This window comes from Lissotriton helveticus, chromosome 8 (genome assembly GCF_964261635.1).
Source record: "Lissotriton helveticus chromosome 8, aLisHel1.1, whole genome shotgun sequence".
NCBI lineage: Eukaryota > Metazoa > Chordata > Amphibia > Caudata > Salamandridae > Lissotriton > Lissotriton helveticus.
This window is the reverse complement of record NC_136069.1, coordinates 955,104,459-955,122,839: the sequence shown is the minus strand read 5'-3', so window position 1 is coordinate 955,122,839 and position 18,381 is coordinate 955,104,459. Positions and strand designations below refer to the sequence as shown.

The following is an 18,381-nucleotide window of genomic DNA, read 5'->3' as shown; positions in this document are numbered from 1 at the left end:
AAAATAAGCACAATCCCAGCCCATCCATGGCCTCAATTATGTTTAAATTCAAGAAGACACCCCACAGAAAGACTAGGCCCATGCAACACTCACCACCCCTGGGCAAAGGGCCACACCAGCAGGCCCAAAAAAACGACAAAAAACAATAAAATCTGCACAATCCCAGCCCATCCATGGCCTCAATGGTGTTTAAATTCAAGAAGACACCCCACAGAAAGACTAGGCCCATGCAACACTCACCACCCCTGGGCAAAGGGCCACACCAGCAGGCCCAAAAAAACGACAAAAAACAATAAAATCTGCACAATCCCAGCCCATCCATGGCCTCAATGGTGTTTAAATTCAAGAAGACACCCCTCAGAAACACTAGGCCCATGCAACACTCACTACCCCTGGGCATAAGGGATGAAAAGTAGGCAAAATAAGTGCAGGCCTCAGACACTGCCTCTCCTCAAAATGGCCCCCTTACACCCCAAGCACATGTTGCCTGTACCAGCCAGCACTCAAGATGGCCACCACCACCACCCACATGGCCAGTCCACATCAACAGTACACCCCCAAAAAACAGAAAAACAGCCAGAAATCACCACAATCCAATGCCATCCATGATGTTTACATCAAAGAGAGTGAGACCACACCACAGGCACACTCAGTCCATGCACCACCACCACCCCTGGGCAAGCAAAAGGCCACACCAGCAGCCCCCCAAAAACGACAAAAAACAATAAAATAAGCACAATCCCAGCCCATCCATGGCCTCAATGGTGTTTAAATTCAAGAAGACACCCCACAGAAAGACTAGGCCCATGCAACACTCACTACCCCTGGGCATAAGGGATGAAAAGTAGGCAAAATAAGTGCAGGCCTCAGACACTGCCTCTCCTCAAAATGGCCCCCTTACACCCCAAGCACATGTTGCCTGTACCAGCCAGCACTCAAGATGGCCACCACCACCACCCACATGGCCAGTCCACATCAACAGTACACCCCCAAAAAACAGAAAAACAGCCAGAAATCACCACAATCCAATGCCATCCATGATGTTTACATCAAAGAGAGTGAGACCACACCACAGGCACACTCAGTCCATGCACCACCACCACCCCTGGGCAAGCAAAAGGCCACACCAGCAGCCCCCCAAAAACGACAAAAAACAATAAAATAAGCACAATCCCAGCCTATCCATGGCCTCAATGGTGTTTAAATTCAAGAAGACACCCCACAGAAAGACTAGGCCCATGCAACACTCACCACCCCTGGGCAAAGGGCCACACCAGCAGGCCCAAAAAAACGACAAAAAACAATAAAATCTGCACAATCCCAGCCCATCCATGGCCTCAATGGTGTTTAAATTCAACAAAACAGTTGTATCATGCACCCATAACCAACCCTGGTCCTACTGGATACTGTGGCTACCCACAATATAATTTATTTAATTTTCTGAAAAAGTTCCAAAATTGTACTTGCAGCAACTGTAATGCCCCAAACAAACTTACTTGTGAAAGTTGATTTCTAATCCAAAAGTGATCCAAAGACAGTCAAAAAGGCCTCAAATCCAAATATCCAGCAGCACCCACAAAAAGTAATCCTTCCAGCTCCAGATCCAAATGAAAGTGACCAGGAGATGGACAAAGCACTGGGAGGAGCCTGCTAGACAGGAACAGGAAGTTGGAGACTGTGGGGCACTTCCTTCCTCCCCCCCCCAAAATGGACTCCTTGCAAAAAAAAAGGCCATGCAAATGTCAACCTGAGGAGTGATTCTGATAAAAATCATAATTTTCTGAAGGTTTATCCTGTTTGCTGGTGATTTTCTTGTGCGAAATTGCAAAATCTCTATTTTGCAAGTGCGAGATTGTTCCTTTCCGCCGCAACTACGTGTTCGCAATTGCGAACTCTCGCGAGGTGTGCTGTGCAAGGTGGCAAGCCGCGAGTACGTATTCGCGGGCGACAAACTCCCGCGGGAACACGCAGCAAGATCTAAAATGGCGCGTCACTCGCAAAGAAAAACAACTCGGCAAACGCTAAAATGACGGAAAGTGAACGCCGTGCACCACGCCGCGCGCCGCAACCAAGCAAAAAATCCGCCGTGAGCGGATTCACGGATTTTCGACAAATTCGCGAGCGTTCGCGGATTGCGAATTTGCAGAAAATCCGAAAAATCCGCGAGCGGAGCGGATTTTACGCCCATACTTAATCCCTGGGCCCCGATGGGACCCCTGTCCCCAGTGTTCGGACTCTTAGCTGGCTAACAGGATGGAGACTCCTGCACTCCGGGGCCAGCGGACAGAGCTCAAGCCCTGGGCCCGATCCAAGCTGCCGAACCCTAGCCAGGCTGATGAGAGGCTCCCCGGGCCCTTATGGACCCCTGTCCCCAGCACCAGGACATTCGGTTGGCTTACAGGACAGGGGGCTCCAACACCCCTGGGTCAACCAGACAGAGCTCCAGCCTCAGACCCAGTCCCAGCTTCTGATTACTAGCCAGGCCAGGGAGAGCCTCCCTAGGCCCTGATAGACCCCCATTACCAGTGCCCAGACCCTCGGCTGGCTTGCAGAACAGGAGGCTGCTGCACCCTGGGGCCCGCCAGATGGAGCTCAAGCCCGGGCCTGGTCCAAGCTTCCAAACCCTAGCCAGGCAGGGGTGAGCCTCCCCGGGCCCAATGGGACAACCTGTCCCCAGCGCTCAGACCCTCATCTGGCTTACAGGACTGCGGGCTCCCACGCCGGGGGGCCCACCAGACAGAGCTCAAGCCCTAGGCCCAGTCCCAGCTTCCAAACCATAGGCAGGCCAGGGAGAGACTCCCTAGGCCCCAATGGACCCCCCTGTCCCCAGCACCCAGACCCTTGGCTAGCTTACAGGACGGAGGCTCCCACAACCGAGGGCCCAAAGGATGGAGCTCAAGCCCTGGGCATGGTCCCAGCTTCCAAACCCTAGCCAGGCAGGGGAGAGCCTCCCCGGGCCCTGATGGACCCCAGCGCCCAGAACTTTGGCTGGCTTGCAGTACGGGGAAGCTCCTGCACCCTGGGGCCCACCTAACAGAGCTCAAACCCCAGGCCCGGTCCCAGCATCTGAACCCTAGCCAGGCCTGGAAGAGTCTCCCCAGGCCCCGATGCACCCCGTCCACAGCGCCCGAATCCTTGGCTGGCTTACAGGATGGGGGGCTCCCACACCCCAGGGGCCGCTGGATAGAGCTCAAGCCCCAGGCCCGGTCCAAGCTTCCGAACCCTAGCCAGGCCAGGGAGAGCCTCCCCAGGCCCGATGGACCCCCGTCAACAGCCCTCGAACCCTCGGCTAGCTTGCAGGATGGGGCTCTCACACCCCGGGGCCTGCCAGTCGGAGCTCAAGCCCTGTGCCCTGTCCCTGATTCCAAACATTACCCAGGCCAGGGAGAGCCTCCTTGTCCCCAGTGGACCCTCCTGGGCAGTGCGGGACATTCACAAGTCACTGCCATCCCAGACCAGGCCCAGGCGTCCCCTGCTCATTGCTTCTCCAAGCTCTCCAGCGGCTCCAGTTCCGGCTCGGCCCCCCTTTCATGCAGGGCTGGCCTCCTGCCACTCCTCACCCCAGAGACAGCAGGAAGCCAGGCAGTCCTCCCTGCTTTGCAACCACTGTGCCCTGGCCACTGACTGTCACCCCCCACACCCAGACCCTGGGTTGAGCCCAGGCCATGCCCTCTATCCGCCGGGCTGACCAGAGAGCCCATTTTCCTCAACTATTAAGCCCATGTAATGGGGTCTTACAGAACCCTGGGAAGAACAAAAGTTGGAGATAGCCCACAGGGCCATCTGGTCGCCCAGCCCGCATGGCCATCTGGTCGCACAGCCAAACGTTCAGATGGCCCAGGATGACCCAGCACCCAGATGGCCTGAGACAGCCAGACCCCGTCGCCCTTGCAGTCCAACGACAGCGAGGGTGGCCAGGCGCTCTGAGGCCTCTGCTTGGAAGGTTCCTTCCCAGGGGCTGCTCTTCTTCCTGCTTGACTTGGGTGGGAGTAGGGGGAAGGGGGGCCTGGCTGGCCCAGGCCATTTGGTCACCCTGCTGACATGCAAGGGATAGTGGCCCGATTCCAGCACCCCAGTGGGGAAGGGACAGGAGGGGGTCGTCTCCTGTGCCGGTGGGCACGTGGTACAGACGGCCTCCTGCAGGTCCACATAACCCCCTCTGAATCTCCTCCCACTGTCCCGGTGGCATAGGGACCCACCCCTGGGTGTAGTGGAGGAGAGCATCCACGGGCGCCCACGCACGGAAAGACAAAAGATTGGCTCTGAGGATGACTTTTAATAGATCGCACCGAGGTGGCTGCGCTGCTACTTACGAAACCCTGACCCATAATAAGGTCATCTACGAAGGATTTAGCACTGGGTGCCCCACAAACATGCGGTGCACTTAGGGCGATGGAGGCAGCCCCCGTCCGTCCACAGTCCGGTCCCCCAGCGAGCGGCTCTACACACCGGCCCCCTGAGAGAGGCAGGCTATCCCAGGCCAACCCAGGCTCCACAGCACTGCGGTATCGTTGCGGTTTAGGGGGGATTCTGACTTAGAGACGTTCAGTCATAATCCCACAGATGGTAGCTTTGCTTCATTAGCTCCTCAGCCAAGCACATAGACCAAATGTCTGAAACTGTGGTTCCTCTCGTACTGAGCAGGATTACTATTGCAACAACACATCATCACTAGGGTAAAACTAACCTGTATCATGATTGTCTAAATCCAGCTCACGTTTCCAATTAGTGGGTGAACAATCCAACGCTTGGTAAATACTGCTTCACAATGATAGGGCGAGCCAACATCGAAGGATCAAAAAGCTACGTCGCTATGAACGCTTGGCCGCCACAAGCCAGTTATCCCTGTGGTAACTTTTCTGACACCTCCTGTTTGTAACCCAAAAAGTCAGAAGGACCATGAGGCCCTGCTTTTACAGTTTTATTTGTTGGAAATGGCCCTTTTTGCAGGGCCATCCCTAAACTTTTTGCCTTCCACTTGCATTTTTTCTGACCTGTTGTTGTTGGTTTTATGACTCTGGGCACTTTACCACTGCTGATCAGTGCTAAAGTGCATATGCTCTCCCTGTGTAAATATGACTGTGGATTGGTATATCCCTGATTGGCTTATTTGAGTTACCTGTTAGTCCCTAGTAGTGTGGCCTGTGTGTGCCCAGGGCTGGTAACCCAAATGCTGCTGGTGGGCCTGCAGCGCTGGTTTGTGCCTCCCACAGAAGCAGCTTGTAAAGTGTACCTCAGACCTGCCACCGCAGTGTCTGTGTGCAGTCTAGAACTGCCATCTTGGCTGTGAAGTGCCCACACTTCCCAGCCCCTGAACCTTCCCTTAGCATCATGTCATTGACCCCCATGGTAGGTGCATTGTGTGTGTAAGGCAGGACATGGCTTGATATATGTAGCATGTCCTGGTAGTGAATTACCCTCCATTTTGTTTTTCACTGCTGCAAGGCTACCTGTTCTACATAGGTATGTTAGATGGGTAGACTGGTTATTACATCTTATAGTCCTAACTGTCCCAGGGAACATGGTAGAAATTCGAGTTTGGTATGCCTGAGCTCAGAAGAATAAATTAAATTTTTTTAGCAAAGTTGGTTTTAATATTCTGTGTTTGAAAATACAACTTTTAGAAAGTAGGTATTTTCTTGCCTAAGCTTTCCAGTGTGCTCTGCTATTATGTGTATTGGCTGTATGAGTTTGGAGGGGCAAGGCAGGCTGAGTCAGACCCGGGTTGAATAGAGAGATCTGCATTGAGTACTGGGGAGGGGTTGCTCCTTGACCTGAATAGGGCTGTGCCTGGCAAGGTGAATGCTGGCTCCACCTCCTACTGTGCATCTGATGGCAGACCCCCTCTTTCTGAAAGGAAGGATGCAGCCTGGTAAACAAAGTGCTCCAGGCCTGAGCAGAACTGGTTTTTGTTGGGTTCAGTGACTAGTGACTTTCGAGAACAAAGACTTTTGGGGTATAAATATCTGTGACCAAACCCCTACAAAAATCACAGCGCTGCTGCCGCGGAGCGCTCGCAAACCAAAGATCATCGCATCACACGCTTGCTGGCCCCAAAGTGCTCGATAACCCCAGAGATCATCGCATCACACCTTTGCGGGCTTTTTGAAGGCTCGCTAACCCTGGATCATTGCATTGAGATCATCGCATCATGGCATCGCAGAGTGGGCGCCGTGCGTCTGCCATTTTCCTCGCATCGCACCCGGATCGTCACTCCCTCGCGGGGCGCCATTTTCTTTCATCGCAACAAGGTTGCACATGCAACTGGACCAGTGCATCATCCTCCCTTGCGGCAAGGATTCAACGCATCGCTGGCCTAGCGTGAAGAAGTCTGTCACTTTGTCCCGCACGCACCTGCAGACCGGCGCATCATCATCCCTTGCGGCAAGGATTCAACGCATCGCCGGCCTAGCGTGGGGAAAATCATCGCTACAGCCCGTTTGCGACATTTTTTCATTAATGGACTGTTTCCGCTCGTGACGTCAGACGCCGGAATTTTGGAGATCGGAGCCATGTTGCATTAAGACATCAAAATACAGCAACTTTTATACCTACGCAGTGACTGATTTATCCATTCGTAACGGCCCCACTTATTATAACCGCTGACTACGAGCCAGGTCCTGTGGTGGTCACCCAGACTACTAAGAAACCCGTATTAGCTCCTTGACGTTCGACTATTCTTTAATATTTGAAGGGATAAGGTGGTTTGACTCACGACCATTAAAGTTTATCATATGTCTTTCAAGATATTACTGAAAAGGATTTTCCTTCAGAAACAGTTTCCTAAAATTATATTTACCAAGATTTGAATCTCTTCAGACAATACAGCAAGGCCATCCATGTTTTGCTGTGTTCTTTTTGTTTTTAAAATTTCTTTAGAACTTTATCATATCAAGTAAATACTGCAAGACCATCTAAGTTTTGCGTGTCTCCCTATTTTACAAGTGTGGTAATTTCCTGAAGAAGGCGTCTGTTATGCCGAAACGCGCGTCGATAATTGATAATTACTACTGTGATTGATAATTACTACTGTACTTTGATGATTGAACGAAGTTTTTTAATGCAGATTTTAAAGTATTGTTTGAGATATATGGATTTGATGATATATTCTGATTTATTTTGTATATTACTGTAGTAGCTCCATATATATTCTTTTTTAAAAAAAATTCGAAATAAAAATATACTGTATTTTAGACATAATATTCTTGGTTTTTGTTGAGTCCTCCTAGAAGTACTGTCATTATTACCCCATAATTGCCTAGGAAGTATTTTTTCGCACTGCACATGCAACTGGACCAGTGCATCATCCTCCCTTGCGGCAAGGATTCAACGCATGGCTGGCCTAGCGTGAAGAAGTCTGTCGCTTTGTCCCGCACGCACCTGCAGACCAGTGCATCATCCTCCCTTGCGGCAAGGATTCAACGCATCACCGGCCTAGCGTGGGTAAAATCATCGCTACAGCCCGTTTGCGACATTTTGTCTGTTTTGCTACGAAATCCAGGTACTTTGTAAGTAAAAGAGTCACAGAGACCCCTGCTTTGAACTGAACCCCTATCTGAACACCTTGAACTCTTTTTACAGCTATTCAAGAGCACCCCCATTTTTCAGTATTGTGGCTTTTTACCGTTATTGGTCTTGTGTTAAGTCTATATATAACAATACTTATTTTTTTATAACTACCTGTGTGGCGTCCCTTTGTAGTGTCCTTCACTGTGTTGCTGTGTATGATCATAAATGCTTTACACACTACCTCTGAGGTAAGCCTAGCTGCTCGTGCTACGCTACCACAAGGTTGAGCAGGGGTTATCTAAGGGTGTAGCCCCCTTACTCTGATTTAGGAAGAAAGGTCCCTACTTGGACTGTGGCCAGCCACTGCCAACTAGAGACCCCCATTTCTAACAGTAGTCTTGCTGAAAATCAAGATCAAGCAAGCTTGCGCCCTTCTGCTCCGTGGATGGTTTCTGTCCTCCCTGAGCTTGCCTTGGGACACCAGCGTTATCATTTGATAGGTGTACCACCCCAGTCAAACTCCCTACCTGCAACTGGCCCTGGAGCGGGTTGCACCCAGTGGGTGCTGGGTGCTTGAAGCCAGAAGCAAGAGCCCCACGGGGCTCACCCTAGCCTCATCGGGTAAGTGAAAAACAATGAGTAGTGATATTTGACAGGCGGCCCGAGGGCCTCCCCCTTATGCTACACCTCTCATGTCTCATCGCAGTGCCAGAGTAGAGTCAAGCTAAACTGGGCCTTCTTGCTCCGCTGAGTCTGCCAAGCCTGTTCCCTTGGCTGTAGTTTCACTAGATAGTAGAAAGGGACAGTGGGAATCTCATTCATCCATTCATGTATGTCACTAATTAAATGAAGAGGCATTTGGCTATTTCTGTACCACCTCGCGGTGGCTCATTCTGGGTTATTATGCTGCCCATCAGCGTCAAGTTGGTTTTGCTTCGATTAATACAGCATTCTTTCGCTCCGGAGTACAGCCACACTGAACGCTGTCCTCACTGGAACTGGGATCACGTTTAGGCCAGAGATAGTACACCCTGCAGTACTATTCCAACAATTTAAAATTGTCTACGAACAGTCCTGAGAAATTAAAGTATGATTAGCAGGACATTAATAATGAATGTGTGGTAATTATGTGTATGTAATTATTTGAGACCTATTCATCATTCAAGACATTTCAATAATTATGATGTACACAATTGTATCTAAATTGTTATAAGCACACATCTATAAAAATACACATCTACAAATTGCACATCTAACTAGAAAATGCACATCTATAAAATTCTAAAGAAAATTAACATCTATAAAATTCACATTTAACTAAATCTTGTGTCAACTATAAACTTATATCTAACTGTATAACCACATTTAAATATTGAAGGATCAACAGTTTATAACAATATGGTTTATAAGGGTGGCATGTGTGCTGCAAGAAAGTGTACATCTCAGTAAAAGCTTGATATTCAATTGTCCATGAATAATTGACACATTTTTAAGAGTGTCCATTAAAGTAGTCAGGCAAACATTTTTCTTGAATGGGAATGACATTTGCAGACCTAGATCAGCCAGAACAACATCATTACATTGAGGCCAAATACCACGACATCCAACAATAAAGCCACGAAATTTTGCAGTGTTACATTTGGTGAGATCTTTGATTTGCTGTGACAGTTCCTGATGTATTTAACTTTACTCTCAAATGCTAATTCAAGGGAATTCTGTGAGTTTTCATAATGAATTGAAACATCAATCACTACAGCTGTACAATTTTTGGTAAACACTACATCTGGTTTTCGTAGTTCACCTTGATTATTCTTAACATGAGGTTCCCAATATGCCATCCAACCACACCTTTTTGTTCTATCAATGAGCAATTCCAGAATTTTATTATGTCTTTTTATCCTAATGTCCTTGGTTTTAGGACATGCACCTGAAGTATGTGAAATTGTTTCGCAAACATCTTTACAGTACCTACATGTAGTAAATGTACAATTTCTTAAGTGATGGTTTCTCTGGTATATAAAACATTTGCTCTTAAAATCAGGGCAGCTATGTACTGCTTTTCTTTCATTTGGTTATGCTTGCTGATCCAGAAGTTTGAGGTTGGATTATTTGCTAAGTATTTTATACCATCACCTTGGACAGGAAAATGTGCCCATTTCTCAAATTCTTTTCTCCAATCATATGTTGCTAACAAATACAAATCATAACTCAGAAACCTACTGTCTAAAATGTTGAGTTTGTGCGTTTGATGATGTTATCATTTGTTTCATTTATTACTTCTCCTATACATGAATGAATGAGATATGTATAGATCTGGAGCTGCCCTGAGATACAATGAACTATTGACTTTATTTAGACCAATTATTGTACATAGTTTTGGTATACTGAGGCCCCCAAATGAACTTTTCGAATATAGGAGACAATAACATGTGTATGCAAGAAGGTGTAGAAAATGTTTGACATACTTTTTTATTGTTTGATCCAGAACATTTAAAGTTTTAGCTTCTGTTCCTGTCATTTCCAATTTAAATGACAGTTTAAGGACCAGGTACTGACACCAAATTTTGATTTTCCTCGTGAACTTTAGTTGTAGACTATCAAGTTTTTGAGCCCAATTAACAAGAACCTCATTAATGTTGTTGTTGCTTTTATGGGCAGTGTGTGGATCAAAGTTCAATCTGAGGTATCTCTCACTTTCTCCTGGATGAATGTTTTCAATATTTTCTTTTTCAAACTGTCATGGTTTACGGTTGTTAGTCAGGATTTTATCTTTATGGTGACTGATGTAAAACCCATGCGTCTTTTTCATATTAAGTTTTAATCCTGTTGTTTTACTGAACTTTTCAATGATTTTCAGATTTGTACTCATTCCTTCCCAGGTGCTGCTGAGTACTACGATGTCATCAGCAAGGGCGAGAGCAGTGATTTGCTCAATGAGACCATCTGATCCGAATGTGAAGCCCTTGCTGTTTTTCTAAGATCACAGATCAGAGGATCCATGGCAATGTTGAATAGCAGTGGGGATAAAGTCACCTTGTTTAACCTCAGATTTCATTGTTTTTTCAGGAGTTGCTTCGTTGTTCTTTCCCTTGAAAAATGTTGTTGAGTCAGTGTATAAGTCTTTTATTATGTCTCTGGTGTATGATGAAACGCTGTGCCTTGCAAGACTCTGTATAATGTGACCATGGCTGACAGAGTCGAAGGCTTCTGAAATATCTATGAACACTACTGCTGAGTGACTGTTTTTTCATGCCCCTTTTATGATATTTTGCAGAAGAGTCAGATTCTCGGGACAACCTCTCACCTTCATGAAGCCTTTTGTCTCATATTCAATTCAACAATTCAACAAAAAATGTGAGTCTTTTAGTTAGTATTTTTGTGAATAACTTCATGAATGCAGTACCAATGGTAATTGGACGCCAATTACTGATTTTTTTATGTTCACTAATCAGTACATTCTTAGGTATCAACATTGCCCGGTTCTTTTTGATACTTTCTGGTATTCTTCTCATCAATAACCAAGACAATAACATTTTGGGCAGCAGTCTTGGTTGCCTGCTGAGCACTTTATTCAAGTCATTCAGACCAATCTTATAAGGCCCCACTGCTTTCTTTAAATCTGATTCATCAAAGGCATTAGTTATTTCGAGCAGTGCAATTTCTTTACATAAATTTCTAATTTCCCATTCATCCGGTATCTGATCAATCGGCATGAATTTAGGGTTTTTCTTGTTTTCTTTTTCAATTATGCTTATGTAATATTGGAAAATGTCATCAGCACTGATTTGGCAAGTGGCATCTTCTGCCCCATCAGTGATAATCCTGGCAATTTTCTTTTTGTCTTTTTTTTTACATTGCCTGGTATTCTTTATAGCTGCCCTTTGCTTTTGCATAAATTTTCTTGTGTGTCCGATTAAGCCTTCTGTTTTTCTTGTCTTTTTTTGTTATCTTGTTTTCCACTGAGGCATTCTGGTACTCATCTTCAGCAAAGTTCATAGGCTCATTATTGAGTTCACTTGCTGGTTCACTACGTTTTGCTGGTACAGGACTTATATCAGTGGTGTTTTCTGAGATATAAGTCACTATCTCATCCATCAGATCCATAGCAGCATCGTGTTGCTCTCTGTTTTGGGTATACTTCTCGATTTCTGTGATTCTATCTTCCAGCTCATCAAAGTTCTTGATTTTTTGCACACATTTGCGATTGATAAAGTCTCTGTGCTTTTCTTTTGTTACTTCCACTGTAACCTCTGGTTCATCGCAAGAGTCATTTTCAGAAACATTTGATGCTTGCAGTACATCTTTGCCGATCTCTTCTATCTCTTCTTTGTCTTCAATTTGTTTTCAGTTTTTATTGTCAAAATGTGGAACCATCAGCACATTAATATTTCTCTTGTTTTCATACACTTTTTCCAATTCTGCTAATAGCAGTATTTCTTCTTGTGACCATAATTTGGATGGTTTGCTGCTTGCTACAGCTGCTAGTCTATCCTCATTTTGCGCTCTTGGATGTACATGCCGAGCATGTTGTTAAACTCCAATCTTTGTTCCAAATCTGAGGTCACAGAAGCTGCACAGGAATGGCAGCTCTCCTTTTTGAGGTCTTCCTTTATATTTGGCATAATGGCATGCAATATTGTGGTATTCGGCTTCTTTGTCACATTTTGAGCAATACGTTTTGAGATAGAAGCCTTTGTGCTTGTTGCAGACATGTTTTCTCAATTCTTTAAAAGTTCCCAATATGTCTCCACACAAGTCACATTTATACTTTTCGTTTGGGTATTTCCAATAATTGACTTTTTTTGTGTAGTCATTTTTCTTTCTTATTAAATCTTTGCTGACCTCGTACACATCGGGAAGATTTTCAAAGTTGGGTGTACCAATGTCATTCTTGGCTGAGGAGGCCACAAACTCGATGGATTCGTAGAGGTCTACTGTTGTATCTTCTTCTGCTACGGAGGGTGAACTAGGGCCTATATTGTGATCTGAATCGTTGTTGCTTGTTGCATTGTTTGAAGCGGGTGCTGGTTTGTCAAATTCGGTGAGGAGGTTAATGATTTCTGGAAAAGACAGCACTTCCTTACTCCATCTTAACAGGGTTTTTATTCTCCAGGAACTACCCCATCTGGAATTGGGTTTGTCTGCTTCGCCATTTCTCACTATCACGCTCCCGCCATGATAGAACCTTGTTTGGCCTGTCTCTAAAGACTTCTATACGCAGAGTCTAGCAATAAAGTGGCTGTTACCGGTGGGACCACTAGGAGGAAAAGGCCACTACAACTGAGAATAGGTTAACCGTTTACCCACGCTTCATTGCATTTTTTCACTTTGACATTCAGAGCACCTGGCAGAAATCACATTGCGTCAACACCCGCCTCGGGCCTTTGCGAGGCTTTGTTTTAATTAAACAGTTGGATTCCCCTGTTTCACACCAGTTCGAAGTCACATGCTAGGCTCCGGCCGAGGCAGGCTGCGGGCCCAGTGCCCCCGGGGAGGGGGCATGGGGAGAGGTGACCACCGCAGCTCGGGTGCTCCACATAAAGGGCCCAGCTTGCATCCGGTATCAACAACGCCCCAAGGGAGGCACATCGTCCAACCACGGCACGTGCCCAGCCCTGCTTCGCACCCCAGCCTGACCGACCCAGCCCAAATGACCATGCCCATAGAGCCAATCCTTATCCCGAAGTTACGGATCTAACTTGCTGACTTCTCTTACCTACATTGTTCCAACTTGCCAGAAGCTGTTCACCTTGGAGACCTGCTGCAGATATGGGTATAGCCCGCCAGGATTTATACCATCTCACCTGGATTTTCAAGCACCAATGAGAGCTCACCAGACGCTGCCGGAATCGCAATGCTTTCCAAGGCTCGGGTCCCTCTCTCATAGTGAACCCCTTCTAGGGTGCCCTGCCCTTCATAAAGAAAAGAGAACTCTCCCTGGGGCTCCCGCTGGCTTCTCTGGGATAGTTTGTGTTACCGCAACTGGATGCCACAAGGGTGCCCGTCTCTGCCACTCCTGGTTCGGGGATCTATCTCCCGTCCCTTCCGAATGGCGCTCGCCCAACTCTTAGGAGTGACTACCCATGTTTACATGCTGTTCACATGGAACCCTTCTCCACTTCTCCACTGCGGCCTTCAAAGTTCTTGTTTAAATATTTGCTACTACCACCAAGATTGGCACCTGCTGCGGCTCCACCCATGCCCTCACCCCCGTGTTCTGTACATACCAAAGTGGCCCTCCTACTCATCACGGCTTAGCCCCCGCAGCTCTCAGGGCCAGCGACGGCCCGTTATGGGCCCAATGCTCCAGCGCCATCCATTTTCATTGCTAGTTGATTCAGCAGGTGAGTTTTGATACACTCCTTAGCAGATTCCGACTTCCATGGCCACCGTCTTGCTGTCTATATCAACCAACTTCTTTTCTGGTGTCTGATGAGCATCGGCATGGGGTGCCTTAACCCGGCGTTCGGTTCATCCCACTGGGCCAGTTTTGATTACCAATAGTGGCACACTAATCACTCGCACTCCATGCCCAGCTTCACGAGAGCGAGCCGGGCTTCTTGCCCATTTAAAGTTTGAGAATAGGCTGAGATCGTTTCGGCCCCAAGACCTCTAATCATTCGCTTTACCAGAGAAAACTGGGGGCTCCAAGCACCAGCTATCAGAGGGAACCAACTATAGATGGTTTGATTAGTCTTTCGCCTCTATACCGAGGTCGGATGACTGATTTGCACATCTAGACCGCTACGTACCGCCACCAGTATCCTCTAGCTTTGCCCTGCCCAGGCACAGTTCACCATCTTTCGGGTCCTATCATGCACGCTCATGCTCCATCTCCCTGATGGAGCGGGCAAGATGGGCTGGTGGTGTGCCCGTCGCTGGAAGCCGGGCGGGATCCCACGTCAGCCGGCGCGTGCCGGCCCTTACCTTCATTGTGCCACAGGGTTTTTCTTAGCCCTCTGATTTGCGCACATGTTCAATCCTTGGTCCGTGTTTCAAGATGGGTCAGGTTGGTAACCAACATCACCCCAGTCCCCTGGTGCCCGATGTGGGCCTCCCTGCCCAGCTGCATGATACGGTCAGGGCGCACTGACCACAGTCCACCCAACAGACAATTGTGCCGGGAGCAGGGGGCCCCGTTCCCCTTCCCCGCCCAGGTGTGCCCAGAGGGGGGGTGGGAAGCGGGTACCTGGAGGAGGACGTGGAGGCAGTCGAATCTCCCTTGGCCTCACAGACACGGCAAAGCTGCTGCCAAAAGGGCTCTAAATCCCTCTGCCAGAGCAGAGGGCCACCTGTCACACCAAAGCCTTCCCAGCCGACCCAGAGCCGGTCACGGTGCAATGCCACAGAGTGTCAGACTCAGTCGTTCTTGTCTTCGGAATTGTGCTGAAGATAAATGGGTTCCACCTCCCGACGTCCCCGGTGTCTAGCTGAAAGCATACAGAACACCAAGGCAGTCGAGCGAGGGAGGGAAAGGAAGGGGACAGCGGGGAGGGAGAGCTGTAACAATATTACAAGTACACTAACTATATACACTATGGATTGTACACTATGGATTGTACACAGATCAACAGAGTTTCCTTCCTTTACCTATATCTACAATATGACTACAGTCCTACCTGGAAAGGAAAATGTTGTAGCCTCAAATACCAGAAGAGATAAAGGAAATACCAGGGACCAGACCTACCATAAGGAAACAAAGAACAGATTGAGAACACAGAAGTGCTGACAACATAACATGCAACAAGTTTCTTCGCATATACCAGCATTATCAGGTACAGTTCTTAGGTCCGTGACGCGTGCCACACCTCTTACGTCTCGGGCATGTTGGGAAATGTAGTCTCTGGACCCTCACTCATACGGGGAAACGAAAACAGAAGCAGAGTCAGCTGCACATTATATAGTTCCTGACACAGAGGAAATGCTCCCTGCAAGGCCGGGTAGGTCCCAGCACAGGTCTGAGTAGGGGATTCAAAACTTCCAGTCCACCAACCTTACCGCCATGTTGAATCCTTTGGGCAGAATGCACGGACCTCACCCATTTAGCTCTCAACGGTTTCACGCCCTCTTGAACTCTTTCTTTAAAGTTCTTTCAACTTTCCCTTACTGTACTTGTTGGCTATTGGTCTCGTACCCGTGTTTAGCCTTTGATGGAGTTTACCACCTACTTTGGGCTGCATTCCCAAGCACCCTGACTCCGAGAAGACCCAATCCCGTCATGCTGGCGGCCGCTACCGGCCTAACACCGACACGGGGTCAGCCTCGATCAAAATTACTTGAGCCCCCTGAGCGACGCCGGGGAGTCAGACTGTGTATGCCACATTTCCCACACCCGCTGCCGGCCGGGGATTAGGCACTGGGCTTTTCCCTCACCATTACAGGGGGAATCCTGGTTGTTTATTTTCCTTCGCTTAGTAATATACTTAAATTCAGAGGATCTCCATGTCTGATCTGAGGTCGTAGTCGGTAAAAACGCTGAAGCGTCGGGGGAGCTGCCGGGTAAGGCCAGGCCCTTACGAGAGCAGGGGCCTGGCATCTCATGCCCTCCTTCCATGGATCAGATATAGAGGGGGTTCGCCCTCCCCGGGAAGCCTGCCGCAGAGGTGGGTGCCTAAGGCACATGCGCACAGTCATCCGGTGGGACACCACAGACAGCCACTCATGGCATGCAGCCTGGCACCCAGGGACGGGCCTGGGGCGGACCGGTTGCCAGCTCCCCCTCCCTGCCGGAGGTGAGTAGGCAAGCCTGGGGGTCTGACCTTGTGCGGGGACGAATGGAAGTGGAGTTAACCCTGCAAGAGCCCCATTCGCATCCCGGGAAAGCCCCAGGGCAATTGACAATCAAGCAACCCTCAGACAGGCATAGCCTCCTCCCGGGGCAGCAAGGTGCGTTCGAAGTGTTGATGTCAATGTGTCCTGCAATTCACACTAATTCTCACAGCTAACTGCATTCTTCATCGACGCGTGAGACTAGTGAGCCATCACTGAGTCACAGGCAACTTTTCAAAAATGTTCACCCACCTGCGGGTGCAGGTGAGGTGGGAGGAAGGCGAGCCAGTCCTTACACCGCCCGCATGGCGAGACGGCCTGGGCACCCCATTCAAGGCTTCCCCTCTGGGAGTCAGACTGCACCGCTGGGAGAAAAAAGTGTTACCAGGTGCTCAGCCGGGAGTCCTCCTGCCCACCACTCCTGTAGCGATAGAGGCAGGCAGCAGCCCCACCACCACCAGTCCCTTCCGGGAAATCTGGAGGGACCGTGCGAGTCTTGAAACCCCTCAGCCAGCCTCACTGGACCAGGTCAAACCAGGTACCTGGCAATGAGGGAGGCTCACCCTACCTGCACGTCAGCCATCCGTCACCAGGCAGCACCAAGCCATGCCAGTGGGTTGGTGGGAAGCCCACCCCACCGTGCCCGTGTCAGAGGTGCCATAAGGGGAGAGCCAGGCAGTTCCCCATCCCTCATGCCTCCTACCGAGTGGAGCCGGGGGTCCCCTTGCCTGTCTTGGGCTCCTTCTCTTCCAGGTCATCATGCCTTACGAGAATGGCTTATCCTCAGTCACCAGAAAGCCTGGACAGGCCAGGACACTGGCATGGGAAGGCTGGGGTGGCAGGGCCATTCAGGGTGGGGGTGGTTCCAGCCCTGGGAGGCACAGCCATTCAGTTTCCACCCACTGCATGGGTTGTGTCAGGTGAGTGTGGGTTATTTCTCAAGAGAGCCCACCACTGTGCCCTTCCCAGAGAGAGGGACAAGGGCCAGGGGCCACCCCCCATCCCCTGTCCCTCAATCAGTCAAGTTCTCCCCCTGCTGAGGAAGACCTGCCAAGGCCCGGACTTCACCCAAGTGCCCAATGCTGTGAGACGTTGGCCTGGCATATGCTGTCTACTATTCTAGTGGACACCTTGCACCAGTCCAAACAACCCTTATTGATGACAGGTTTAAAGACAACCTTTATTGAAAGCTATTCTAATGGTAGCTGAGAGAAGATGGCCTGGTATATGATGTCCACAGTTCTGTGGGCACCCTGTATCAGTCCAAACAATCCCTTATGGTGATGGTTGTAAGTCAACCTTAAAAAGACAAGCTATCCTAGGGGTAGCATGAACTAAGCAGCCTTAAAGGCTTAACTCAAGAGGGCATGTGAAGCCAGCTGTTTTACCATATGCAATCCTGTAATATCAAATGAAAGGACACCATGCAAGTTATATATTTATATATTATAAAAATATATGTATTTATTCTAGGAATAATCCCCACTACTCTTTATTAGCAATGAAGCACAAGCGTTTAAACAATGGCACAATATAACATATGAAAGTTGCACAGTTATGGATAGGGCCAGTGGCCACTCAAACCATATATCAAAAAAGTGGTATAACAATCACTAATCGATCAGTGGTAAGGCCTAGGGCCTTGGGAATCGCTGGGACTACACTGGACTAACAGCAGTTAGGACGGGAGTAGCCCGCGGGATTCGGGTGCAGTGCAGAAAGCACACGCATGCACCAATGCAAAGTCAATGGTGCGTAAAAGTTATCGAGTTACAGCTTTAGACTTAGATATTAGAGGTGTAAACCACTACAGGAGCACCAGCGTTCAAGAGTTACCTCACCCACAGGAAGCGGGTGCACAGGTGCGAAGATGTGTTGGGTTTCGTCACGAAGATCTATGGTGCCTGGAGATGAAGGTGCTGCAGGCGTCCAGAAGAGAAGTGTCCGGTGTGATCCAAGGGTGGATCGAAGATGTAGAGTACCTGAAAGCAGAGGGGACAGAGTCTGGGTCACTAGCCAGTGACCAGGAAGGAACCAGGAAGGAACCAGGCGATGTCGGGCGCAATCAGGGTGATGTTGTGAAGCTTGTCTCCGCTGCCACGT

At 48.7% G+C, this 18,381-nt stretch overlaps 2 pseudogenes; both read right to left on the bottom strand.

The window, feature by feature from the left end:
- Positions 1-4,248: 4,248 nt before the first annotated feature.
- On the bottom strand, positions 4,249-15,969 carry LOC144774332 (28S ribosomal RNA; annotated as a pseudogene).
- Positions 15,970-16,355: 386 nt separating this feature from the next.
- On the bottom strand, positions 16,356-16,502 carry LOC144774582 (5.8S ribosomal RNA; annotated as a pseudogene).
- Positions 16,503-18,381: the final 1,879 nt, after the last annotated feature.